We start from the raw sequence: 23,784 nt of genomic DNA, 5'->3' as shown, positions 1-23,784 counted from the left end.
CCATTTACCAACTCCGCAGACGAGGGTGACCGAAGATGCCGGGTACCCGAGTGTGCCAGGGTGTAGGCATCGTGCACTCTCCCATGATAGTGTGCACAGACGTGCATGATGTTAAGTTGGTGGTCACACACCAACTGGATGTTGAGGGAGTGGAACCACTTCCTGTTAATGAAAGGCACCGCCTGTCGAGTCAGGTCTCTAAGGGTGACATAGGTGCCATCGATCGCCCCCTGGAACTGGGGCATCCCCGATGGCGGAGAATACTACTGCCCAGGCATTCTAGTGGCCTGGCCCAGGTTAAACATTATGTAGTCAGATGCCAGGGCATACTGGGTATCTGTCAATTCGCTAATGCACCTGTGTTTTGATGTCTGCAATATACCGCACAGGTCCCTGCTCGAGACTGGAAAGAGCCAGAGACGAAAAGGTTCAAGGCAGCCATGAGTTTAACGGCCACTGGAAGCGGGTGTCCTCTGAATAATAATAATAGCCTTTTATTGTCACAAGTATGAAGTTACTGTGAAAAGCCCCTAGTCGCCACATTCCAGTGCCTGTCTGGGTAAGCTGGTATGGGAATTGAACCCTCTTGGTGCTATAGCCACCTAAAATGGCTGATTCCCGATTAGAATGGTCAAACCCCGATCTAAAATGGCAAACGGAAGAGGCTGATGGGAAAATCAGCCAACAGGACTCAAACGGACAGCTGCAGGTAAAACAGTGTATTCGGCTCTGGGGAAGTCAGCCCAGACCGATACCTGCAGCCATCAACATCACAACAACCCAGCCATCTGCATTCTAATCAGCCATCCCCGGGAACAATTGCTCCAAATTAGCAATTGAAAGCCGACCCAGACCTTTCGGCGCCAGCAGGGGCTGACACAAAGGAAGGTAGACGACCACCCCCCGATCAAGGTATCGCCCCATTATTGGAGCATATCGAACCAAGTGATTGGGACCAAGTCCAATCACGTGGAACCAGGTACGAGGTCCGCCCCGAGAGGCGGGAAGCCCCTGGGGACTATAAGAATAGGGGCCAAGTTCAACTTAACCCTTCTCTTCCTGCTCGCAACTTTCGAGACCCTTCGACAAAGAAAACCGTAAGTGTTACTCCAGCGATCGCTACCAGATAGGCGCTCCTGACTATCGACTTGTACCAGCCTTTGAATCCCGCAGGCTCAGAACCAATTCAAAAGACCATTCGTTTCCCTGACCTGGTGGGCCATTTCCAAAGTTAAGTATTGGCCTTTAGTGGTAGGTAGGAGTCTAGAAGTAGGATTATTGTGTAAGTATTTATTGCTGTATATAACAAATGAGCATTGATTTAACGCTTACTAAGCGGTGTGTTGTATTATTAATCATTACTTGGACTTGAACCACGTGGCGGTATCAGAAAGATACCTGGCGACTCATGAGCAAAGGTGACAGAATAAGAATAAAGTAAACTAAGGCTAAAACGAGCAACAGTGCCAGCTCTGGGAGAACTAGGCATCGGTGCCATACAGTCTTCCTGTGAAGCCGGAGTCTTCGCTGGCATATATTGTCTTTGAAAGACCCGCATCTCCTGTAGTCACGTGGCCTACAGTAAGAGCTGTCTTCTGACCCCCCCTTTTCGGCCTGACGGGCGGCCGGGACATGAGTCTCACCAGCAGCACCCTGAGGTGGAAGACTCAAGTGGTGCTGGGTTAAGCCTGGGCTGTCCCTGGTGCTCTTGCCATGGTGTATCTGCCTCGGCAGCAGTTACCAGGAATATAGCTTGCGGGCTGGCCGAAATGCAATATTCATTCTTAATCCGTGAGGCAGTGGAGAAGGAGAGAGACAGAGTCAGCGAGGTCACCCATCCCTTGATCCTCAGGTTGCCCCCAAAATCACATGATCATCCTCCAGATGAAAGCTGATCAACCCTCACCAATCCCGCCACCCAGCGCGGTCTTCAGGAATTGCTGCCCACAACAGCCAACTTGCAAGGACACTGAGCCATTGTCCCTCATTGTGGCCCAAGCATTGCAAACGGCAGCGGCTGGCAGCCTCCTTCCTGGGCCGGGGTGCAAGGTCGCCTGCTCCGCCTCGGCGTTAAGCTGGGTGTCGAGCTCGACATCTGTAAAATGGGATTCTGCTCTCTTCGCTGCCATCTTGTTGGCTGGGATGGTATGTGTGGGGAGTGTAGTGTGTATATCAGGCTGCAGCTTGTCAGCCTCGAATTTACAGTGCAGAAGTTGGCCATTTGAGTTTGCACCGATCCTTGGAAAGAGCACCCTACTTAAGTCCACGCCTCCACCCTTTCCCGTAACCCAGTAACCCTACTAACCTTTTGGACACTATGGGGCAATTTAGCGTGGCCAATCCACCTAACCTGCACGGCGGAGAATACTACTGCCCAGGCATACGAGTGGCCTGGTCCAGGTTAAACATTTTGTAGTCAGATGCCCGGGCATACTGGGTATCTGTCAATTCGCTAATGCACCTGTGTTTTGATGTCTGCAATATACCACACAGGTCCCTGCTCGAGACTGGAAAGAGCCAGAGACGAAAAGGTTCAAGGCAGCCGTTGACTGTGGGAGGAAACTGGAGCACCCGGAGGGAACCCACACAGACACGGGGAGAAAGTGCAAACTCTTCACAGTCACCCAAGACCGGAATTGAACCCGGATCCCAGGAGTTGTGAGGCAGCTGAGGCAGGAGTGCTAATCACTGTGCCACCCCAAAAGCCTCCACAGTAAATCACAAATGCAGCGAATCCTGCTCCATTTGTCATTGGAATCGATTGTGTTCCTTGTGGTGTCGGTGCAAGCCCCTCAACGGTCATTGAATCGATCCAGATGTGGTACTGGTTTTGCCATAGTAGAAGTCTGCAAATCCTGCCCCGCTGTCAACACTTAGTCTCAGGAACGGAGAATTCCGCCACTTATGTTCTTATTGCATTCATGCCATCACACTCAATGCATCAGGGCAGCGAGTGCATGATCTGTGATTTAAAGCCCAATGGACAGTCCTAGATTGCCCCCCTCCCCTGGCCTGACCATAACTGTCCCGCCTTCCCTCTATGAGTGACATGCAACCAGCCCCTTGGGTTGTTCATTCTGTAGACTCCCTCCTTCCCTAGTGAGAGCTCAGTCATTGGATTTAAATGAATGAGGATGAGTTCTGGCTCGGTCCTCGCTGTGTCTGGGCAAAATCCTGATCACACCAGCTGAAACGGATCGGGAGCACCAGGCCCCGATTAACATCGGCACAAATCCCGTTTTGTGCCTCTCGCCAAATTCACTGGCCCAGCGGAATTTGGGCCTGGGGTCGCAGAATCGCCCTCTTTGTAAATGCAAGTCTCTTTATTTTAAGATGTGAAGCAGACCAGGAGCCCTGGTGAGAAATCATTCCCACCTTAGCCACATTTAAATAGATAGGTTAATAAATATCCTGATTTATCATTGACGCTTTGTCCTGGGAATCAGACTGATTCCATTAAACCATCTCAGATATATCTATCCAGACATACTGAGCCAGATCCAGGCGTGAATATTGATATCTCGCTTTCTGAATGGGCTCTTGATGTCTATCGTTTTGGGGCTCCGATTCCTCTCCCCCTCTGTCCTAAATCAGTCCCAGGAACTGAAATTCAGACCACTGAGTAACAATCTGTTGAGTGAAACAACCGTCCCGCCAGGAAAACACTCTGTCAGCCCAATAAGGAAATGGAGGCGGTTCTTTGCAAACCAATAAGCAGGGAGAATGGACTGAAGGACAAACTGCACAGTAACATCAGGAACTCAGTGAGTTCATTAGTCTGACTGGATTTCTACTTGATGGTGACACGTTAACTTTTTAATGTGGGGGTGCTGGTCTCTAAGGCTGATGTAGTTGTTCATTTTCACTCATTATCTCCTGACGTATCTAGCAATGAAACTTCAATCTCATGAAACAACTCTTTGGTTGTCAGATGCCTTGGTGAATCACGCTGACCACTTCACCAGGAGGTCACACATACCGATATTCAGTGAGATCTCATTTCGACGTGGTCAGGTGACATTTTAGCCCATGTTTGTTTTTGGTCATTTTCCTGCAATCAGATGGCCGTCCACACTTTCCATCCTTACTCCCTCGGCATCGTAGCTTACATCCCACCCGGACCTGTTGACGTACTGACTTTAGATACAGCCAGCCTCTTTAGTACCTCCTCTTTCTCAGCCTTTGATACTAATCTGTGCCTCAACTACCTCCACTTTCAGTATGACTTGGGCAGCATCTTTTACTTTGCTGCAGTGCTCATTTAGTACCTCTGCTTTATATGTGACCCCTTTTAGGCCACTAATTGCCCACTCCCCCTTTTAGTATTTAGAAGCCTAAAATAAGGCTTTTGGATTTCCTTTCATGTTAGATTTATAGACGTTTGCAGCACAGTAAAGGTCATTCAGCCCAACATGTCCACGTTGGTCAACAAATATCTGACTATACTAATCCCAATTTCCAGCGCTTGGTGACAGCAGTGCCAGTGAATATCTAAATACTTCTTGAATGTTACGAGAGTTTCTGAGTCAACCAGCCTTTCAGGTAGCGTTCCAGACTCCCACCACATTCTGGCTGAAAAAGTGTCTTCTAAACTCCCCTCTTAACCTTCTACCTCGTAAATCTATGCCCCCTTTCTATTGACCCTCTACTGACAGAAAAAGTGCTTTCCTCTCCACCCAATTGTTACAACATCCTGGGCAAATGAGCGGTCAATTCCAACTCCACTAATCCCGGAGTAATAACATGAGTGAATTAACCAATAATTCTCATAAAAATCCCCAAATCTTTGGCCATTAGCTCTCCAATAATTACAGTCACCAGGTTTGTCAGTTTAAACACAATTGCTGTTTATTTATAATAAGAACAAATATGTAGTGAATGCAGCTGCATAACTGCAAGCTAGTAGTTGACTCCCCCTTTAAGTACCCCACCCTCTACCCACAAGACAGACAAACACAGAGGGGTGAAAAGGGACAAAAGTAATAAGGATTAAGGTCCAAAAATAAGAGTCCTTGCTTCAGATGATGAGTTCTTCAGTGCACTTTCTTCACAGTATGAGTGTGGTTTAAAGTCTCTGGCCTACAGCCCGGAATAATCTTCCTTGCAGTTACCAATATCTTACTGACAGTTTTTCCAGGAGTGCTTCAGACCAGCCTGTTCTGCAGAGAGAGTTATCAGATTCTGGTCTCTGCTTGCGTCAGCCTTTTCTGCAGACAGAGAGTTGGTTCCTACAGTGACCTTTTGGTGAGAATTCGCTGGTTATTTCTGGAGAAAACAGAGTGAGGAAAATAGTTTTTCTCCCTTAGCTTCCAAAAGTGAAACTGAAAACTCTTTACGTCTCCGAACCATTTCAGTGGGAAAGAACAATCACCACCTGTTACTGGATAAAGCATCACCTTTTAGGCCAATTCATTGACAACCAGCCACATCAATCAATTTGGGTCATCACTGATGCCAGTCAAAGCAGCACAGTCTTTCTGTTTAAATTAAAGTTTCAGGCATCTTTGTCTTAAAGTCACAGATCCATTAAACATCCAAAATCAAAAATGTAACAGCAGAAATAAAAGCAAGGGGAAATAAGGGAATAAACTGAATAAACCCGTACACTATCAATGCCCCTCATAATGTAATACACCCTTATCAGGTCCCCTCTCAACCTCCGCTGCTCCAAGGAAAACAGTCCCAGCCTATCCAATCTTTCCTGATAGCTCAACATCTCCAACCCAGGTAGCATCCTGGTAAATCTCTTCTGTACCCACTCCAGTGCAATCACATCCTTCCTCTAATTAGTGACCAGAATACAATACACCGGTTGAGGCCTAACCAGCGTTTTATGAAGTTGCTCTTGTATTCTACCCATGTTTGCGTGGGTTTCCTCCGGGTGCTCCGGTTCCTTCCCACAGTCCAAAGATGTGCAGGTTAGGTGGATTGGCTGTTCTAAATTGCTCTTAGTGTCCAAAAAAGGTTAGATGGGGTTATGGGCATAGGGTGGAGGTGTGGGGATAGGGTGGAGGTATGGACTTAGGTAGGGTGCTCTTTCCAAGGGCCGGTGCAGACTCGATGGGACGAATGGCCTCCTTCTGCACTGTAAATTATATGATCTATGCCTGTGGGAACCTGACAGGGCCTAGTTTTGAGCCCAATTAAAATTGGATATTCTAAATTAAAGGATTGGACAATTTCAATTATACTACAGTCAGCACCGGTGAACAGCCTGATGGGAATTTGGATTTGGCCAAGTTTGAATACACTGAACTCAGACAAGCTGTCAGGGCATGTCTGGACCTGCCCTGTTAATCACCCATCATGCGATCATTGATCCTATTGATATCCTATTCGATGGGCCGAATGGCCTAACTCTGCTTCTATGTCTTATGACCTTATGCACTGGTCTATTGTCTGTAGCCCAGATTGAGCCAGTCTCTCAGGCACCCAGAATTCCTGCCGTACCTTATTTGGTAAGGCAGTACATGCAGACCACACCACCGGAGATGACACCTGGGGCGGGCTCAGGTGTCCTGCCAACTGATCATCAACTGGACTATTAGGTACTCAGAACCCCTCCCGAGGCTTTATTAGCAGAAAGCAAGAGGAAATGGAAAAAGAGCGCAAAGGGAGGGGGGATAAAAATAGCCACGGGGGCACATCAGAAGCGAGGACTCGACATGAGAGGTGACCTTGATCATCCAGAAGATTGACCAGAGAAGGAAGGAAGGAAGAAGCTGCCAGAGAGACTCACCTTCATAATGATGGATCAGAAGGACTCACGAATCAAACCCACAGTTCCATCAAGCCACCTTTACGAAAAGTATAACCGAATCTTGAGTGTTTCTGGTATATATTTTGGTTTAATTTATGGGTTATTATGTGTTTAATAAAGTTTAATTTATACTTGTAATTGTCCTTTGTTCTCCATATTAAAGACACCTAGGTAAAACTGTTGAGTCAATAAATTGGTCTGAAAGTATCTGAGTTGGACAGGCGCAGCAGCCTTGTCTAATAAAGGTAAGTTTCCCATGTGCCTTTTTAGTTGCCAGTCTCTTCTCATACTCTCTCTTTGCTTTGCTTTTTAACTTCCTCTCTGAACTTTCTATATTCAGCCTGGTTCTCATTTGTGTCATCAACCCGTGTCAGAACAATACTATGTGGTTATGAGGTGTGGGATGTAATGGGGGAGGCATTACCGAAGCTGCCATGATGAACCCATTTGCTTGTGCGCATAGATGGTGTTTGAAGGTGAGGTTCTCTGGTGTCTTTACTAATAATAGTTCTGCAGCTAATACCAGACATCGTAAAGCTCAGCTTCATTGTTAAATATTAATTCTCCGTTTGCTTGATTATGTTCCCAGACCAGACCCCAACAAACCCCAACAGGAAACTGGACCAAAACCACAATATTTTATACTTCGCTCCAGGAGTTATTGCATGAAAAAAATGTTGATGTTTTTAAAACAATATTAAACTCTTTAACATCACACCCGAAAATAGCTTACAATTACCCCTTAAACAATACTACTCAATATAGTAAATACAATACCCTTAATTACTATCTTTATTCCTAATTAAACAACAAGAAAAAAAACCATACAGCTCTCCATCCATCCTACATCCCAATGACACATGGTAATACTTACTTTCCAGAACAGATTTGGAACCTGTTAGAACCCCTGCAGATTCTGGCTGGATGTCTTCAAGAAACTGTTTTAACAGGTTTATTTCAGCTTCCCCTTGTCCTCAGACAAGTCTGCACTGCTTTAAGTATTACTAATATTTGTTTTAACCATCTTACTGAGAGAGCAAAATACTTTACTTGAGTTCTAATCTGGCTACCCTTTTAGACCACAACTCAAAATGTCCAAATACCTTAACTCGACCCAGCAATGACATTCTCTCCCCAAGTTGAAAACAAATTAACTCCCCAGGCTGAAAGCACATAAACTCCCCAGGCTGAAAACACATTAACTCCCCAGGGACTCCCCTTATTCAAACAACATTGCATCAGCCCATGCGTTTTACTCTGGTGAATTTCACCTCTGGCTCCTAAAGTCTTTCTGGTCTTGCAAAACAAGATTCTTTTAAAAACATGACTGCTGCAGTCAAACACACTCTAAACCCAGCTTTTATCCCTTGAATTGCCAAATGTTTATAATCCAATATATCTGAAATCCTGCATTCATCACAGCTCTTTCTGGGATTTTCCTGGGACCACGATGCCTCCCATAGTGACCTGATCTATTAACTGCCACTGATGTTTACCTAACTGGCATTTCCATTGGGATATGATTCTGAACATTACACAGTTGTATTGCTGAGTTCTGCAATGGTCTCAACTTTTACTGATTATCCATCCCAACCTCCTTCATGGAAACATAGAAAATGGGAGCAGGAGTAGGCCATCTGTCCTTCCAGCCTGTTCAATATCATCATGGCTATTCCTCTATCTCAACACCACATTGTTGCTCTCTCCTATACCCCTTGACACCTCGAGAAATCTATCAATCTCCTTCTTAAATATATTCAGTGACGTGGCCTCCCTAGCCTTACTGTGGTTGCAAATTCCACAGATTCGCCATCCTCTAAATCAAGACAAATGATGCTAGTATCTGGACAAAACTTTACTCTGCCCCAGATGAGTCTTGAACCTACAATCTGAAGCTTCAGGGATCAGTGCCTTATCCATTAGGCCACTGAGGATGTGCTTTGTAAATGTCGACACTGATTAAGGCCCCATCTAACCCCCTTTCCCCTCCATTACTCTCCTTTATCAGTTCTGAGGGAGGAGGTTTAAGAAATACAAATATCAAAAATTGAACCAAAGTGTTGAGCAAACCTACTCCAAGCATCATGGTCAGTGAGTATTACCTGGAGTCCAACCAATCAGATAGGCTAATGCTCTTTCCTCGAACAGTTTGGGTCCTTGAGTTGGGTCTGAGGATGAAATCAGATAATTTTCCATCTTGGTGAATGATCTTTCTTCAGTATCTTAAAATTAAATTTGTAAGCAAAATTGACAAGGAAATGGGGAGTGCTTTTAGTGTAAAACAGATGATATTGGATCAGCTACTCATTATACACATCTCTCAATTTTCATTAACGTCAATGGACAAATGATGGGGCAGTAGCTTCGTAGTAATGTTACAGTTTGAGTGAATCGGAGGTTTGGATTAATGCCATATAATCTTGAGTTCAAATCACACCATGCAAACCATTGAATTTTAATTCAATTAATAAATCTCAAATTAAAACTTGTCTTGCAAATGATAGTCATGAATCTATTGAATTATTGTAAAAATCCATCTGCTTCACTAATGTCCTTTAGGGAAGGAAAGCTGTCATCCTTACCTGGTCTGGTCTACATGTGACTTTGATTTGGAAGTGGCTGAACAAGCCACTGTATCATTTCAGTACAGAGAAGTCAAATAAGACTAAAACTGGACAGACCACCCAGCATCGCACCAGAAACAACAATGACAAAGCCAGCCTGTTGACATTGGAAAGTCGTCCTAACCATCACCTGGGGACTGAAATGGGGGGGGCTGTCTCAAAGACTAGTTAAAGCAACAGCCTGATATAGTCATACTCAAGGAATTGTACCTCACAGATAATGTCCCAGACACCACAGCACCATCTTTGGGTGTACTCTGTCCCACCAAAAGGACAGACCCAACAGAGATGGCAGCACAGTGATATTCCGTCAGGAGGGAGTTGCCCAGCAAGTCCTCAACATCAACTCCTGACCCCCATGAAGTTGCATGGCATCAGGTCAAACATGGACAAGGAAGTGAAGCAGTGATAGGAGCCAGGTCGCAGCATGTATTCCGGGTGAGGAACGTCATGTCCATCACCAAGAGGGGTTTGCTAGCACCACTACAAACCAAGCTGACCAAGTCCTAAAGGACATCGCTGCTATACTGGGTCTGTGGCAGGTGGCGAGGGAACCAACAAGAGGAAAAACATGCTTCACCATAACCTCATTGTGCTACCTGCATCTCTATATTACAGTATTAGAATGAGTTACCACTGCACAGTCCTCTAGATGAGGTCACATCCTCACTTTAAGACTGCCCTCCATCATGTTGTGTGGCACTACCACTGCTAAAGGGAATAGATTTCAAACAGATCCAGCAACTCAAAACTGAGAATTCATGAAGTGCCTTGAGCCATCAGCAACAGCAGAATTGTACTCAACCACAATCTAATAATAAACTTTATTAGTGTCACAAGTAGGCTTACATTAACACTTCAATGAAGTTACTGTGAAAATCCCTGAGTCGCTACACTACGGCACCTGTTCGGGTACTCTGAGAGAGAATTCAGAATGTCCAATTCACCTAATAAGCACATCTTTTGGGACTCGTGGGAGGAAACCGGAGCACCTGGAGGAAATCCACGCAGACACGGGGAGAATGTGCAGATTCTGCACAGACAGTGACCCAAGCCGGGAATCAAACCTGGGACCCTGGCGCTGTGAAGCAACAATGCTCTGAACCCCAGATGTAAGGATCTTTTTGAAAATAAGCCTCAATCTGGCTCTCAGTGATCCTGGAGCTCAATACGAAAACATCACTATGATCAGCACAAAACTGGTCGTATTAATAAGTAACCCATTGGTGGTTGGGTATCAGAAAGAGCTGATTGTCAGTGAACAAGCGAGGCAAGCCTCTCTGAATTCAAGTCAAGCCCAAGATGACATATTCAGCAATGCAAGGGTCAGAGTTCAATGTAGATTCAGAGTTGGCGCTAGTATGGTGCTTATAATGATGTAATATCAATACCAACAACTTTTATCAATTAACAACTTAAATTCTATATGTTTTACCCTGTAACAAGAGCTCAAGTAATGTTATAATCAATCCCAACAGCTGCCACTAACGCTTCGGGACCTGGCAAGGACCTGGAGCAGTGTGCTTCCGAGAGGCCAATCTCGCTTCTGAATGTTGATTTGAAGTATGAGTGACACAATGGCACAGTGGTTAGCACTGTTGCCTCACAGCGCCAGGGTCCCGGGTTCAATTCCGGTCTTGGGTGACTGTCTATGTGGACTTTGCACATTCTCCCTGTGTCTACATGGGTTTCCTCCGGGTTCTCTGGTTTCCTTCCACAGTCCAAAGATATGCAGGTTAGATGGATTGGCCATACTAGAATTGCCCCTTAGTGTCCAAACGTGAGGTGGGATTATGGGGATAGGGTGGGGGTGTGAGCCTGGGTGGCGCGCTATTTTGGAGGGTCGGTGCAGATTCAATGGACTGAATGGCTTCCTTCTGCACTGTAGGGATTCTATGATTCAATTTGGAGCCCAAGACCCTCTACAGATCTCCATGTCTATATCCTATACGGATGTGCATTGAGAATAATTTAGTTTGTGCTAACTTTCCGCGGGCAAAGCTCAGTGAAATTTCCAGTTGCTGCATGGGGAACTATGGATCTTGTAAATCATTATGGTAAAAGTGAGCAAACATCAGAGTACGATAGGATAGGAACACAACATTGATGTACCTCAAATGATAGAACATAGAACATACAGTGCAGAAGGAGGCCATTCGGCCCATCGAGTCTGCACCGACCCACTTAAACCCTCACTTCCACCCTATCCCCATAACCCAATAACCCCACCTAATCTTTTTGGTCACTATGGGCAATTTAACATGGCCAGTCCACCTAACCTGCACGTCTTTGGACTGTGGGAGGAAACCGGAGCACCCGGAGGAAACCCACGCAGACACGGGGAGAAAGTGCAGACTCCGCACAGACAGTGACCCAACAGGGAATCGAACCTGGGACCCTGGCGCTGTGAAGCCACAGTGCTATCCACTTGTGCTACCGTGCTGATCAGGGAAGACTTCTCCTCATATACACACAAACAAGACTTTCCATAGATAAATCTGGAATTCAACAGAACTAACTATTCCTGAATCAATCCAATTCACTCTGAATGTCTCGGTGTCAGCTTGGGAATTGGACTGAAGGTTATAAGGATTTGTGTAGATGGAAATAACTCATCATTCCAATAAACATGTTTCCACAGTGAGGATAGGGCTGCATTTTGTAAAATGTCAAATCGTTTTGCAAGGATAGCAAGGATAATCCAGGGAACTACAGGCCGGTGAGCCTTACTTCAGTGGTAGGGAAATTACTGGAGAGAATTCTTCGAGACAGGATCTACTCCCATTTGGAAGCAAATGGACGTATTAGTGAGAGGCAGCATGGTTTTGTGAAGGGGAGGTCGTGTCTCACTAACTTGATAAGAGTTTTTCGAGGAGGTCACTAAGATGATTGATGCAGGTAGGGCAGTGGATGTTGTCTATCTGGACCTTTGGCAAGGTCCCTCATGGTAGACTAGTACAAAAGGTGAAGTCACACGGGATCAGGGGTGAGCTGGCAAGGTGGATACAGAACTGGCTAGGTCATAGAAGGCAGAGAGTAGCAATGGAAGGATGCTTTTCTAATTGGAGGGCTGTGACCAGTGGTGTTCCGCAGGGATCAGTGCTGGGACCTTTGCGGTTTGTAGTATATATAAATGATTTGGAGGAAAATGTAACTGGTCTGATTAGTAAGTTTGCAGACGACACAAAGGTTGGTGGAATTGTGGATAGCGATGAGAACTGTCAGAGGATACAGCAGTATTTAGATTGTTTGGAGACTTGGGCGGAGAGATGGCAGATGGAGTTTAATCCAGACAAATGTGAGGTAATGCATTTTGGAAGGTCTAATGCAGGTAGGGAATATACAGTGAATGGTAGAACCCTCAAGAGTATTGAAAGTCAAAGAGATCTAGGAGTACGGGTCCACAGGTCACTGAAAGAGGCAACACAGGTGGAGAAGGTAGTCAAGAAGGCATACGGCATGCTTGCCTTCATTGGCCGGGGCATTGAGTATAAGAATTGGCAAGTCATGTTGCAGCTGTATAGAACCTTAGTTAGGCCACACTTGGAGTATAGTGTTCAATTCTGGTCGCCACACTACCAGAAGGATGTGGAGGCTTTAGAGAGGGTGCAGAAGAGATTTACCAGAATGTTGCCTGATATGGAGGGCATTAGCTATGAGGAGCGGTTGAATAAACTCGGTTTGTTCTCACTGGAACAAAGGAGGTTGAGGGGCGACCTGATAGAGGTCTACAAAATTATGAAGGGCATAGACAGAGTGGATAGTCAGAGGCTTTTCCCCGGGGTAGAGGGGTCAATTACTAGGGGGCATAGGTTCAAGGTGAGAGGGGCAAGGTTTAGAGTAGATGTACGAGGCAAGTTTTTTACGCAAAGGGTAGTGGGTGCCTGGAACTCTCTGCCAGTGGAGGTGGTGGAAGCAGGGACGATAGTGACATTTAAGGGGCATCTTGACAAATACATGAATAGGATGGGAATAGAGGGATACGGACCCAGGAAGTGTAGAAGATTGTAGTTTAGTCGGGCAGCATGGTCGGCACGGGCTTGAGGGTCGAAGGGCCTGTTCCTGTGCTGTACTTTTCTTTGTTCTTTGTTTGTTCATGTTTTCCTTTGAGAGTCTTGATGTAACTGGTGTCAATGTGTTCGCTGCAATGGTTAAAAATAACAGATTCAGGACTCCCAGACAATATTGACATCTCTCATTGCAATCACTATCATAATGATCTATCATAATGGGGCAGCACAGTAGCACAGTGGTTCGCACTGTTGCTTTACAGCTCCAGGGTCCCAGGTTTGATTCCTGGCTTTAGTCACTGTCTGTGCGGAGTCTGCACGTTCTCCACGTGTCTGCGTGGATTTCCGCCGGGTGCTCCGGTTTCCTCCCACAGTTCAAAGATGTACAGGTTAGGTGGATTGTCCATGCTAAATCGCCCTTAGTGTCTAAAGAAAGGTGGGGTGGGGTTACGGGGATAGGGTGGAGGGGTGGGCTTGCGGGGGAGGGGGGGGGCAGTGCTCTTTCCAAGGGCCAGTGCAGACTCGATGGGCCGAATGGCCTCCTTCTGCACTGTAAATTCTATGATAATTCTACAATCTCGCTCAGCCTCAAAACAACAGAACACCGTCCATATTATTGATAGTGCTGGAGTACTGATGGGGGAGGCACTGCTGCCTCACAGCACCAAGGACCCAGGTTCAATTCCGACCTTGGGTGACTGTGTGGAGGCTGCACTGTAGAATTTCAATTATTCTACTGACCTCCAGAAATTCTTCTGAAACAGTTCCAGCTGGCTGCCGTGGATGTGTGTCCCGGCTCAAGTGTGACATTGTCGCCGGCCTTTTGTTCCCTTCGTCTTCGGGTGCTGCCGCTAAAGGGGAAAGCGGGCGGAGAAAATTCCTCGGACAGTAATCAAAAGCAAGTGGGCCCCACCCTGCCCTGCCTCGCTTCCCCCCCCCCCCCCCCACCCCCCTTAGTGGATGCCCCGCTATGTTTTGCTGTTTAGAAGCCGCTGTCGAGTGAATAGAATTAAGCTGAAAGAATTAAAGAGGCTTCAATCAAGAGTAAAAATATGCGAGAAAAGAGAAATGGTTCTGTAGACTTTGTCAAGGATTTTCAAGAGTACCTCACTCAGCAAACACAGCACGTAAACATGATTTCGAGTTCAGTGTGTAATGAAAAGGAACCAGAATTACTTCAGCCTGCTGGGACTGAAAATCATCAAAATGGAATCCACCATGCTTCTGTTGAAGTTTCTCTTGATGATGGCACTAGAATGGTAGGAGAAGGGCCAGAAAGAACGGTTGATGGAAAGCTGAAGTGTCAGTACTGTAACTCTGCTAGCAAAGGGCTAGCACGGTTGATGGAGCACACCAGAATGCACATAGATAATAGATTTGACCGGAGATTAGCTTACACAATTCAATACCAACTATTGAGTTGCTATGTTTGAATGTTTGGGCAGCACAGTGGTTAGCACTGTTGTTTCACAGCTCCAGAGTCCCAGGTTCGATTCCCGGCCTGGGTCACTGTCTGTGTGGAGTCTCCACGTTCTCCCCATGTCTGCGTGGGTTTCCTCCAGGTGCTCCGGTTTCCAACCACAAGTCCTGAAAGACATGCTGTTAGGTAATTTGGACATTCTGAATTCTCCCTGTGTACCCAGACACCGGAAAGGGGCTTTTCACAGTAACTTCATTCCAGTGTTAATGTCAGCCTACTTGTGACAATAAAGATTATTATTATTATTTATTTTTTATTACTTTCTCAGAGTTACAAAGCCAGAGCTCAGAGTGTGGACAGGGGCAAACCCCTAATCCAGCTCCTTTCCTGCTCCAAATACCAATTCAAATTGAAATCAATTCATGGTCCCCACAAGAGAGACATACCAGATCCAGGCACTACATCTGACCTCACGCTCATCTTAGCCAAAAGGCATCAAGGATCACTTCCACTCTGGTACGCTGGGTTTTGAGATTGCTGAAAAGTCCAATGTAATCTGCAGACTCTGCCACACGGCAGCAGGTGGTGCTTGAAGGGTTGGGTTGACGAGTTGTTTGGAGGTTTGTGAACATCCTTCGATGGCCCGATTTCATCTCTGTACATTCATGGTGATGCCTCTTGATGTGTTTGGTGCCTTCCTGCCTGAACTCCATTCTCCATTTTGGTCCGTCACAAGTCAAGGTCTCCCATGAGTCAGGAATGATATTTGACCTCTTCACGGAGGCTTGGAGGACATTCCTAAAGTGTTTCCCCTGCCCTCCTGGGAATCTCCTATCGGGACTGAGTTCCAAGCAGGGCAGTTAGTTAGTGGGAGTTGAGGTTAGATAAATGTACACAGCTCCATCAGCTGCTTGTTAATCCCACTTTATTTCTGAGTCCATAGTAGGGGAGGTTGTGGCGTGGTGGTGGTATTGTCATTAGACTAGTAATCCTTAGACCCAGGGTAATACTCTGCAATGTACAAACTCCACACAGACAGTCATCCACGGCCGGAAGTGAACCCGGCCCTGTGAGGCAGCAGAGGGTGAAATTTGAATTCAATAAAACCCTGGAATTAAAAGTCTAATGATGACCATGAAACCATTGCCGATTGTCGTAAAAACCCATCTGGTTCACTGTCCTTCAGGGAAGGAAATCTGGCATCCTTACCCGGTCTGGCCTACATGTGACTCCAGACCCACACAGCGATGCGGCTGACTCTTAGCCACCCCCCCTTTGAAATGGCCACCAAGCCACTCAGTTCCAGGGCAATTAGGGATGGGCCACAAATGCTGACCCGGCCAGCGATGGCCACACCCAAGAACGAATAAAAAAAAATATTGAAATTGATGAAGCTGAATATTGAGTGGGAAACAGTGACAGGGTAAATGTAGCAGCGTGTGTTTCGCCGGCGCCCCGTTTGCTGGTGGCGGGATTCTCTAATCCCACCACTTGTCAATGGGATCTCCCATTGAAGCCACCCTACGCTGCCGGGAAGCCCCCGGGCCATGGTGGGATGCCGGCGGGAAAAGAGAATCGCAACAGCCAGAGAATTCCGGCCAAGATGTTTCCCGTGGCTGGGGAGTCTAAACCATGGGACATAATTTGAAGATGAGGGGTAGGTCATTAAAGATTGTGAAATTGAGGAATTTATTCACTCAGAGGGTGGTGAATCTTTGGAATTCTCTACCCCAGAGGGCTGTGAAAACCCAATCATTGAGCATGTTCAAGACAGAAGTCGATAGATTTCTGGAGACTAATGTCATCAAGGGATGTGGAGATAGTTTTGGAAAGTGGCCTTGAGGTGCGTGATCAGCCATGATCTAATTGAATGGCAGAGCATGCTCACTAGGCTGAATGGCCTCATTCTGTTCCTATGTTCCTGTTTCCTAACCGACTGCTGAATCAATAGCACCTGTTTTGTGTTACTAAACAAGGTGAATTTCCACCCCCACATCTTCGCAAAACTCTCTCGCCATTCCAAACTCTTTCTATTCCAGGGAAAGTTCAGGAAGAAATTGATCAAGAGATAGGATTTGGAAGATCCCCTAGATTCGAAGAGGGGAATCTCATGCCCTACACCAACACAATCATTCATGAAATTCAGAGGTTTGCCAATATCGTCCCCTTGAACCTTCCTCATTCAACAACCATGAATGTGCATTTGCAAATATCACAACATAATATAAAATATAATATGTGGGCGGCATGGCATGGTGGCACAGTGGTTAGCACTGCTGCCTCACAGCGCCAGGGACCCGGCTTTAATTCCGACCTTGGGTGACTGTGTGGAGTTTGCACATTCTCCTAGTGTCCATATGGGTTTCCTCCGGGTTCTCCGGTTTCCTCCCTCAGCCCAAAGATGTGCAGGTTAGGTGGATTGGCCATGCTAAATTGTCCCGTAAGTGTGCAGGTTAGGTGGGGTTATGGGGATAAGGCAGTGAAGTGGGCCTAGGTTAGGGTGCTCTTTCAGAGGGTCAGTGCAGACTTGATAGGCCAATTGGCCTCCTTCTGCATTGTAGGAGATTCTATGGAAAGTATCTACTTAATGAAAACAATCACAGAATTTGAGGACAAACTAGGATATTTGGATATTAGTAGTTCAGGAACTGCATTTTTATTGTTTTGTAATCTATGACATTTAACAACATTGTGGGGACAATTATTACCTGAAATGAATGGAATCAGCTGCAAAGCTGGTCTTGCACCCCACTCTCCATTTTGTTCTCCATTAAAGTCAGGCGTGTGCACAACGTCAGAATTGTGTTGCTTGTTTTCGGGGGAACGTACTGATGTGTGGCCTCCTACAGCTGCTGCCGAAATGGCTGCAGTTTGGAGAGCACACACATTTATACTCCGCCTACTGCGAAGATGGTGTTGAGGGCTTTGATGACGGTGACAGACGTCACATCGGGGCATGGGATGGCGAAGGGGAATCTGGAATATTCGTCGACCACATTGAGAGAATACATGTTGCGGTCGGTGGAGGGGAGGGGCCCTTTGAAGTCCACGCTGAGACGTTCAAAGGGGCGTGAGGCCTTCACCAGGCGCGCACGGTCTGGCCGGTAGAAGTGCGGTTTACACTCCGCGCAGACCTGGCAGTCTCTGGTGACAGCCCTGACTTCCTCGATGGAGTAGGGCAGATTGCGGGCCTTAATGAATTGGTAAAAACGGGTGACTCCTGGATGACAGAGATTGTCGTGTAGGGCCCGGAGTCGGTCCACTTGTGCGCTGACACATGTACCTTGGGACAGTGCATCGGGGGGCTCGTTGAGCTTACCGGGGCGATACAAAATCTCGTAATTAATGGTGGAGAGCTCGATCCTCCACCGCAAGATCTTATCATTTTTGATCTTACCCCGCTGTGTGTTGTTGAACATGAAGGCAACTGACCGTTCGTCAGTGAGGAGAGTGAATCTCCTGCCGGCCAGGTAATGCCTCAAGTGCCGCACTGCTTCAACGATAGCTTGGGCTTCCTTTTCGACGGAAGAGTTCCGAATTTCGGAGGCATAGAGGGTGCGGGAAAAGAATGCCACGGGCCTGCCTGCCTGGTTGAGGGTGGCCAGAGCGACGTCTGATGCATCGCTCTCGACTTGGAAGGGGAGCGTCTCGTTGACCGCGTGCATTGCGGCCTTGGCGATGTCGGCCTTGATACGGTTGAAGGCCTGGTGAGCCTCGGCCTTCAGTGGGAAACTGGTGGAGTGGATGAGTGGGCGGGCCTTGTCCGCATAGTTACGGACACACTGGGCGTAGTACGAAAAGAACCCCAGGCATCGTTTGAGGGCCTTGGGGCAGTGGGGAAGGGGGAGATCCATGCGATCGGGGTCGGGCCCTAGAACTCCGTTTTGAACCACATAGCCAAGGATGGCTAATCGGTTCGTGCTGAGCACACACCTCCTTGTTGTAGGTTAGGTTGAGGAGTTTGACGGTGTGGAGAAATTTAGAAAGGTTAGCGTCATGGTCCTGCTGGTCATGGCCGCAGATGGTGACGTTATCCAGGTACGGGAAAGTGGGCCGCAGTCCGTACCGGTCAACCATTCGGTCCATTTCCCATTGGAAGACCGAGACCCTGTTAGTGAGGCCGAAGGGAACCGTAAGGAAATGGTAAAGGTGGCCGTCTGTTTCAAACGCGGTGTACGGGCGGTCCGCCTTGCGAATGGGGAGCTGGTGGTGGGCAGATTTCAGGTCCATTGTCGAGACGATCCGGTACTGTGCAATCTGATTGACCATATCAGATATGCGTGGGAGGGGGAACGCGTCGAGCTGCGTGTACCGATTGATGGTCTTACTGTAGTCAACGACCATCCTGTTTTTCTCCCCCGTTTTCATCACTACCACTTGGGCTCGATGATACCTTCCCGCAGCAGCTGCTGGACCTCAGACCTGATGAAGGTCCTGTCCTGGGCGCTGTACCGTCTGCTCCTGGTGGCGACGGGTTTGCAATCCGGGGTGAGGTTTGCAAACAGAGAAGGCAGGTCGACCTGAAGGGTCGCATACAGTAAGGGGTGGTAGGGGCCCGCCAAATTTCAGGGTTAGGCTCTGGAGGTTGCACTGGAAGTCCATGTCGAGTAGCAAGGCAGCGCAGAGGTTGGGGAGGACGTAGATCCGGAAGCCGCTGAACTCTACGCCCTGGATGGCGAGGGTGACGATGCAGTACCCCCGGATCGCCACGGAGTGTGATCCGGAGGCCAGGGAGATTCATTGGTTAATGGGGTGCACCACGAGGGAGCAGCATCTTACCGTATCGGGATGGATGAAGCTCTCAGTGCTCCCGGAGTCCAGAAGGCAGGATATCTCATGCCTGTTGACCTTCACCTTTGTCGACGCGGTCGTGAGTTTGTGCGGTCGAGACTGGTCGATCGTGACGGAGGCAAGGCGCGGCTGGTCATTTGCGGTTGCAGGCGATGAGCGGCCCGATGAGGTGCCTGACGGGCAGAGGTCATGAGGCGGGGAAGATGGCGGCGCCCACGGGCCGCACGTGTCCCGAGGCAGGTACGATGGCGGCGCCCTCGGGCCGCACGTGTCCTGGGGCAGGCAAGATGGCTCCGCCCATTGGTTGTGGGGCAAGCAAGATGGCGGAGCCCACGGGCCACACGTGTTGTGAGGGGAGCAAGATGGCGGCACCAACGGATCGCAAGTGGTCTGAGGCGAGGAAGATGGTGGCGCTCACTGACCGCACGCGGGGGGTGCAGGGACAATAGCGGCGATTGAGCGGGCCTGGCACACTGCAGCAAAATGTCCTTTCTTGCCGCAGGCCTTGCAGAGTGCGCTCCGCGCCGGGCAGCGCTGCCGGGGGTGCTTTGTCTGTCCGCAGAAGTAGCACTTGGGTCCCCCGGGGTTGGTTGGCTGCCTCGCAGCACGGGCGTGGGGTTGGCTGGGGGCGGTCGCTGATGGGGTCCACGATGGGGTGGCCACTGGCGGGGTCCACGATGCCCAGGAGGGATGGGCCGTGCGGTCGGGGGCATACGCCTGTACATTGCGTGAGGCGACTGTGAGTGAGAGCGCTAGTTTCTTGGTCGCCGTGAGGTCAAGCGTGGCCCCTTGTAAGAGGCGCTGGCGGATGTAGGCTGACCCTATGCCCGTAATGAACGCGTCTCTCATTAGCAGGTTAGAATGTTCAGTGGCCAAAACGGCCTGGCAATCACAGTCTCTCACCAGGGCGAGTAGGGCACGCCAGAAATCCTCCACAGACTCACCGGGAAGTTGGTGCCGTGTGGACAGGAGGTGCCTGGCGTAGATCTTGTTGGTCTGCTGAGCGTAGTTCTCCTTCAGTAGTGCCATGGCCTCTGCGCAGGTAGGCGCGTCCTGGATGAGGGGAAAGACATTGGAGCTCAGCCGCGTGTACAGAATCTGGAGCTTATGTGCTTCTGGGATTGGGTCTGTCGCAGATCCGATGTATGCTTCAAAGCAAGCTAGCCAATGTGCAAAGTCCTTTTTGGCGTTGTCTGCTTGAGGATGCAGCTGCAGGTGATCCGGCTTGATGCGGAGATCCATCTTTGTAAAATCTCTGTGTAATAAATTGATGCACTATCAATTACGACGAAACGAGAGTAGAGAATAATCGAGGCTTTATTACACAGAGATGTGTGGCCTCCTACAACTGCTGCCGAAATGGCTGCAGTTTGGAGAGCACACACATTTATACTCTGCCTACTGGGCAGAGCCAGCAGGCAGGAATCTACCCCCGTACCTGTAGTACAGGGGCCTTACCGTAATACCCTTGTATGCAGTGCAGTATATACAATATAATACAACTGTGGTGACTACCACACGTACGTGATTCCAGTCCTGACCCCGGTGCTGGACAATAAAACTCTGGAAAACTGCAAATGTGTTTAACTCGACTCACTTCCTGGATGTTGAGGGGAGGTTTGCGAAGAGGTATTTTTCCGCAGGTAATGGTTGAGAGAGTTATGTGTTCCTTCTGTAAAATATTTCCAATTATCAAGTTGGCAGGAGGCACCGTTGAGAGCAAGTTTTATTTGGAACTGGGAACAACCTTGAAAATTCCACAACTGATTTAATATGGCCTGGATTATATATATTCTAATATTGATGAGTTTCCCCCTTTTCAGGCCAGTGAAAATATTCCCTCTCCAGGTAACGATCTTACTGACTGCCTTTAGCTTCTGCTACCACCACATGGATACAGGAAGCTGGCCCCCCTATCCCTCCTGAATACCACTCCTGACTGTTGGGGTACAATTCCAGCAGTGTTACTGACACATTTGCTTGAAATAATATATGAACCCTGGTGTCTGTATATTTCTGCAGCTTTGAACAGTATGTTTTCCATGTCTACATAGGTTTCCAGAGGTCTGAGCCCCTTTTGATCATTTGAAGGGGTTCTCCTCAATCTTTGGTTGCACTTCAACCCCACGCTACTGATCTTTTAAAAAATATATATTTTTATTCAAATTGTTTACATATTTTCAACAAACACCCCCTCCCCACTTACAGAAATAAGAAAAAAACAAAGAACACATACATAAACATCTTATAGCTATGTCACGTATTCCCCCAATATACAAGCCCCCCATTAAACGATAATAAACACAGTAGTAAAAGCAAAGTACTCTCCCCCCCCCCTCCCGGGTTGCTTTTGCTGCTGACCTCCTCCTAACGCTCCGCTAGAAAGTCTAGCAACGGTTGCCATCGCCTGAAGAACCCTTGCACAGATCCTCTTAAGGCAAATTTTACCCTCTCCAATTTAATGAACCCTGCCATGTCGCTGATCCAGGCTTCTATGCTCAGGGGCCTCGCATCGTTCCACTGTAGCAGAATCCTCCGCCGGGCTACCAGGGACGCAAAGGCCATAATCCGGCCTCTTTCACCTCCTGCACTCCCGGCTCGTCCGATACCCCAAATAGTGCTAACCCCCAGCTCGGCTTAACCCAGGTGTTTGCCACCTTAGACACCGTCCTCGCAACGCTCCTCCAGAACCCATCCAGCGCCGGACACGCCCAGAACATGTGGGCATGATTTGCTGGGCTCCCCGAACACCTCACACACCTGTCCTCCACTCTAAAAATCCGACTCAGCCTTGCCCCAGTCATGTGCGCCCTGTGCAGAACCTTAAATTGTATCAGGCTAAGCCTGGCGCAAGAGGAGGAAGAATTTACCCTACCCAGGGCGTCCGCCCACGTACCCTCGTCTATCTCCTCCCCCAGCTCCTCCTCCCATTTACCTTTCAGCTCCTCCACTGAGGCCTCCTCCTCCTCCTGCATCTCCTGGTAGATCGCCGAGACCTTGCCTTCTCCAACCCACACCCCCGAGAGCACCCTATCCTGGATCCTGGCAGCAGCGGAAATTCCCTCACCTGCCGTCTTACAAACGCCCTTACCTGCATGTACCTGAAGGCCCTTACCTGAATGTACCAGGGGGGAGCCTGAATTTTTCCTCCAACCCCCCCAAGGCGCGCAAACGTCCCATCTATAAACAGGTCCCCCATCCTTCTAATACCTGCCCTGTGCCAGCTCAGGAACCCCCCATCCATTCTCTCCGGGACAAACCGATGGTTCTCTCGGATTGGGGACCACACTGAAGTCTCTGCCTCCCCCCTGTGGCGTCTCCAGTGCCCCCAAATTTTGAGGGTCGCCGCCACCACTGGACTGGTGGTGTACCTTGTCGGCGGAAGCGGCAGCGGTGCCGTCACCAGCGCTCTCAGGCTCGTGCCCACACAGGACGCCATCTCCAGTCTCTTCCACGCCGCCCCCTCCCCCTCCATTACCCACTTGCGTATCATCGCCACATTGGCAGCCCAGTAGTACCCACACAGATTAGGCAACGCTAACCCTCCTCCGTCCCTGCTCCATTCCAGAAACACCCTTCTCACCCTGGGGGTCTTTTTTGCCCATACAAACACTGTGATGCTCCTGCTGACCCGCTTAAAAAAGGCCTTAGGGATCAGGATGGGGAGGTACTGGAATATAAAAAGGAACCTCGGGAGCACCGTCACCTTCACCAACTGTACCCTACCCGCCAAGGAGAGTGGCAGCATATCCCACCTTTTAAACTCCTCCTCCATCTGCTCCACCAGCCTCGTCAAGTTGAGCTAATGTAGGGCTCCCCCGCTCCTGGCCACCTGGATCCCCAGGTACCGAAAACTCCTTTCCGCCCTCTTCAGTGGAAGCTCGTCTATCCCCCTTCCCTGGTCCCCTGGGTGTATCACGAATAGCTCACTTTTCCCCATGTTGAGCTTATACCCGGAAAAGTCTCCAAACTCCCCGAGGATCCGCATCACCTCCGGCATCCCCCACACCGGGTCCGCCACATACAGTAACAGGTCATCTGCATACAGCGATACCCGGTGTTCATCCCCCTCCCCCCGCACCAGCCCCTCCAGTTCCTGGACTCCCTCAAAGCCATCGCCAAAGGTTCAATTGCTAACGCAAATAGCAGGGGGGATAGGGGGCACCCCTGCCTCGTCCC

General features: G+C 48.5%; 1 protein-coding gene and 1 long non-coding RNA gene across 3 annotated transcripts in view; one reads left to right on the top strand and one right to left on the bottom strand.

The window, feature by feature from the left end:
• LOC140389196 (uncharacterized) overlaps positions 1-23,784 on the top strand; it is a 150,286-nt gene that overhangs the window by 6,312 nt on the left and 120,190 nt on the right. The gene's annotated exons all lie outside the window — the stretch shown is intronic.
• LOC140389223 (uncharacterized) overlaps positions 4,823-23,784 on the bottom strand; it is a 28,101-nt gene continuing 9,139 nt past the window's right edge. Inside the window, exons 1-3 of one of the 2 annotated variants that reach the window (XR_011934293.1) lie at positions 13,373-13,523; positions 8,863-8,928; positions 4,823-5,265 (exon numbers count right to left, since the gene is read on the bottom strand). This is a non-coding gene — a long non-coding RNA (uncharacterized lncRNA). Of the gene's footprint in view, positions 5,266-8,862; positions 8,929-13,372; positions 13,524-23,784 lie in introns of those variants that run through there. The other variant, XR_011934294.1, reaches the window with a different exon arrangement.

The sequence above is a fragment of the Scyliorhinus torazame genome, chromosome 14, assembly GCF_047496885.1.
Source record: "Scyliorhinus torazame isolate Kashiwa2021f chromosome 14, sScyTor2.1, whole genome shotgun sequence".
In the NCBI taxonomy this organism is placed as follows: domain Eukaryota; kingdom Metazoa; phylum Chordata; class Chondrichthyes; order Carcharhiniformes; family Scyliorhinidae; genus Scyliorhinus; species Scyliorhinus torazame.
Note: the sequence above shows the minus strand (reverse complement) of the source record. Positions and strands in the feature narration are given on the sequence as shown.